Consider the following 5,000-nt stretch of genomic DNA (forward strand, 5'->3'; position numbering starts at 1 on the left):
TTTCTATCTACGTGGAGTTTATATTATGCTCTTCAAGTGTTTGTCTTATTGCTCCAATAAGAGTCTGCACTTCATTCACTCTATTTGCACGATATTTCACTTAGTGCTTGACTCGTTTCAGCTACTCATTGGTGCTGGGATTTAATTAAAATATAGTAGCTTTCATTTTATGCATGAAATGTGCTAATATTCTTGCTTGCGTGGCTATTATATTTGTAGTGCCCATTGACGTGCCCAGCTTAAGTTCTTTCACCAAGATCGTGGTTTGCTTTGTGCTTTGATTTAAATTCTTCAATTTGTTGGGCCTCCTACTATCGCCCAACAATCTTTGGATCGTTTTGAGTAGTGTTGTGATTGTGCTTGCCGTGAGCTTATTACTCTGTTGCTGGGTTTGAGTTTGACCCTTGGAGCTATAATCTTGCCTTGCATCGTAGTGGAGCTCGAGCTAGCACTGCCCCTTTCTTTTATTTTCATTACTTTTTGCTGTTATTGGATTGCCTGTGTTCGTTGCTTAGTGCAGGAGTGTCCAAGACAGAGATTCTCTTGCTTGCTTTGGCCGACTGCACTATAGCTCAAGGTATCTGGCTTGATCCCTTTTACTTTCTGTTTTGTGTGCTCTTCTACCTCGCCTGCTATTTCTTGTGTTGTGGTGAAAGGGCTTAGTGGTTGTGGTGGTTGTTATTGGTTGGGTGCTACAATGAGCACCGAATATGTTAACCATTCGGCTACTGATGGGGCTTCTTCGAGTGGTATTGAGAAACCAAGGGCTCAAGAACTCATGTCAAAGTTTATTGCTAAGAATCCAGAAAACACCTTTGCTAGTTTATTCCAAGACAATCGATTGCCGGAGGAAGATTGCCTTTTAAAATATGTACAGCCCACAGAAGGGCAGATTACCCTTTCTTTCGAAGAAATTGATTCAGTGAAAACTTTGGGCCCTTGCTTGGTTGGATGCGTGGTTGGGAGAAATCTAAGGGGGTATGTGGTCAAGGAAATTATCAAACAATGGGGCTGTAAAGCCAGGTTTGAGCTACACGATAGTGGATGGATTATGTTCTTTTTCCATAATGATGAAGAGAAAAAGAGGGTGCTAGAGGGTGGCCCATATCTTGTTTACGGGAGACATTTGTTCCTTGAAGAATTACCCCCGTGCTTCCTCTTCCGGGTTGAAGATATGTTAATGTTGCCTTCTTGGGTCCAAATCCACGGCCTCCCTGCTGATTGTTGGACAGCCAAAGCACTTAGCAAGATTGCCTCGGTCCTCGGCAAACCAATCCATATGGATGTCCTCACGATGTCTAAAGGCAAAAGCTTATTTGCTAGAGAATTGGTAGAGATGGATTCTTCACTACCAAGGATTTATGAGTACCCTCTTCTCCTCCCTAATGGTATTAGGACAAACCTGAGATTTGTTTATGAGACAGAACCTAAATATTGTGCAAATTATAATTATCTTGGGTATTCTAATGAGCAATGCCGATGGTTTGGGAACCCAACTGAAAAAGAAGCACCCGAGGGGGCTGCCCATAACAAGAATCAAACTGGCAATGAGCAACCTAAGCCTCGTAGCAAATCTAGGGGGCCTGGACAGCGAGATCGGAGTAGGCATAGGGATGGAGGTCGTGGGGGAGGGGGATGGCGTGGTGGCCCTTGGGGCAGAGGGCGTGGCCGGGGCCCTGCACGAGGTAGCCGTGGCTTTGAAGGTGGTGGCCGTGGCCCTGCTGGGGAGGCACTAGGCTCTGACCAGGGTGCTCATGAAGGCACGGGTGATAATGGATTAGACATTGATAATAACCCACCCCTTGTGCAAGATGAGGAACATCTCGAAGATGAGGGCATGGTTTTAGAAATTCCGGGATGTAATGGGGAAGAAAAGTTTGTAGTGGAAGTCTTTGAAGGTGATGGAGATGAAGAGGGTTTTGAAAAACTGGTTAGTAAGCAAACAAAAAAGAAGCTCAAGTACCTTAAGCAATTGTCGAGACCTAGCAATTCGGGAGGATCAAGCTCTAGCTTAACTGAGTACATTGAGGTGGATCTTAGGACATGGCTTCCCAATATGACAGCGAAGTCCTTTCTATTAAACCAAGCACAAATCAGGGCTAGGAGACTTAAGGTCGTCTCTCGCCACCCATGAAGATTGCAAGTTGGAACATGAGGGGTTTCAATAAGCCCCTCAAACAAAGGCACGTTCAAGGCGTGTTGAAAAAATACAACTTGAGCGTCCTTGGGTTACTTGAAGTAAAGGTTAATGTTAATCTTGTGGATAGAATGATGGATACTAAATTCCCTGGTATGTCTTTCATGAACAACTTTCATATGTGCACGAACAGTCGTATCCTTGTTATGTGGGAGAGTAAGGCTGTGAGGCTAGACGTTCTTGGTATGTCTGATCAAGTTATTCATGTCTCAGTTGTGTGCCTTCATTCTCAGAGAGTATTTTTAGCTTCTTTCATCTATGGCAGGAATTCGATGGTGGCAAGGAGGCCTCTTTGGGATTTTCTGATCAACCATGGGGAGAATATTTCCCTCCCCTGGATCCTGTTAGGGGACTTTAACTGTGTGAGATACCCTCATGAGAAGTTGGGTGGCATTCCTATTGTCCCGAGAGATATGGCAGATCTGAGAAATTGTATCAATCGGTTGGAGCTCTCAGATGTGAATCATGTTGGTTGCTACTACACTTGGTTTAGCCTGGCTGTTTCTTCTAAGCTTGATCGAGTTATGGTCAACCATCATTGGAGTGAATCGAATTTGGATGTATTTGCTGACTTTGTGGCACCAGGTTGCTTTTCTTACCATACTTGTTGTGTGGTTTCCATCTTCAGGGATAGCACTCGTCGTGCCACACCTTTTAAATTCTTCAATATGTGGGCTACCCACCCGGATTTTCTACAGTTAGTCAGGAGCAACTGGTGGTTCAGTGGGGGTGGCACAGCACAATTCCTCCTCAAGAAAAAGCTACAAGGGATGAAAAGAGTGCTGAAACAGCTTAATGAGCGTCATTTCAGTCATATCTCTAGTCGAGCCAAGCGTGCGAGTGAGGAGCTTGCAGAGGCCCAATCTAATGCCCTTAACTCTGGAGTTATAGACAACTCAATTGTGGCTCTTAGGAGAAAAGCATAATTCCTTCTTGAAGCGGAGCGCTTGTTTCTCTCCCAAAAGGCCAAATGTGAGTATCTCAAACATAGTGACAGATGCTCCAAATTCTTCCATGGTATGATAAAAAGGAACATAAAGAGAAATAAGATTGTGGCCCTCACTCTCAGAGATGGTTCCACATCCATGGATCAAAATGAAATAGCGGATGAATTTGTGAATTTCTATCGGGCTTTGTTGGGCTCGAGTTTGGAGAGAGATACCTTGGATACTTCCCTTGTTGCGCCTGGTCCGAAGGTGGAGGAGGCCAGCTGGGAGGGATTAATTAGAGATGTGAGTGTGGAGGAAGTCAAGAGTGCTCTGTTCAACATTGAGGATGACGAAGCTCCAGGCCCGGATGGTTTCGGGGCTGCATTCTTTATGAAGGCTTGGTCCATTGTTGACGGTGATGTTATTGCGGCTGTCTTGGAATTCTTTAGGAGTGGTAAGTTACTCAAACTGTGGAACCACGCTTCCATTGCGCTGGTGCCAAAGTCAGACCATGCCACTACAGTCAATGAATTTAGGCCAATATCGTGCTGTACAGTGTTCTATAAAATCATTGCAGCATTTGTTCCAGGTAGGTCAATTGTGGAAAACATTCACATGGCCCAAGAAATGCCGAAGCATTATGCTAGGAAGAGAGGTTCTCCCCGTTGCATCTTAAAGATAGACCTCCAAAAACCCTATGATACGGTTCACTGGGAATTTCTACTGGATACTCTACGCTTCCTCAATTTTCCCCCTCGGTTTATTGATTGGATTATGGAGTGCGTAAGCTCTACCTCCTACTCCATTTCATTAGGTGGACAATTGTTTGGATTCTTCAAAGGGGCTAGAGGTCTTCGCCAAGGGGATCCTTTGTCTCCATTCCTCTTTGTGTTGTGCATGGAAATGCTCTCCAGATCCCTTCTCCATGCCTCTACGCTGGCAGATTTCCAGTTTCACCCTAGGTGTGATCACTTTAGCATCACCCACTTGGTGTATGCTGACGATTTGCTGATTTTGTCAAAGGGTGATGTCTCAAGTGTAAAAATCGTCCTGGATTGTGTTAGTAAGTTTGGGAAGATGGCTGGCCTCCGTGCTAATGCGATGAAATCCAATCTATTCATGGCAGCTGTCAAAGAACCAGATCTCAGTGAAATCATTCGGTTAAGTGGGTACCAGATTGGATCGTTTCCTTTTAGGTACCTTGGTATTCCACTTTCCGCTGGCAGACTCAGGGAAGGAGATTATAGTGGCCTGGTTGATGGGATTGCAAAGAAAATAGCCTCTTGGCCTAGACATACTCTATCATATGCAGGGAAACTTGAATTACTTCGATCTGTGGTTCAAGGGGTTGAGTGTTATTGGCTCTCTGTTCTCCCTATCTCTTGTGGAGTCATTGACAAAATTGACAAAATATGCAGGACTTTTATGTGGACTAGCAAACTTCTTCCGATCGCTTGGAGGAAAGTTTGCTCTCCTTTGGAGGATGGGGGTTTGGGTCTTCGTGACTTGAGAATTTGGAATAAGACCCTATTAGCTAAAACACTATGGGACATTCACAAAAAGAAAGACATACTATGGGTGAAATGGATCAACCATTACTACTGGGATAACTTAGAGGAATGGAGAGCTCGAAAAGATGACAATATCCTCATCAAGAAATTGGTCGAGCTTAGATATGAGCTTGCCGTTAGATTCAACGGTTGGACTAATGCAGCTTCGCAATTGGATACTTGGTTTCAAAAGAGGGATGGACTTACACTTCTTTATAAGAGCTTCTTTGATGGGGCGGGGAGATGGCCTTGGAAGCCAATTGTCTGGAAACCATACATCCTTCCTAAGCATAGAATTATTTTCTGGCTTGTTGCCCATGGAAA

This window comes from Henckelia pumila, chromosome 3, assembly GCF_033568475.1.
Source record: "Henckelia pumila isolate YLH828 chromosome 3, ASM3356847v2, whole genome shotgun sequence".
Classification (NCBI taxonomy): domain Eukaryota; kingdom Viridiplantae; phylum Streptophyta; class Magnoliopsida; order Lamiales; family Gesneriaceae; genus Henckelia; species Henckelia pumila.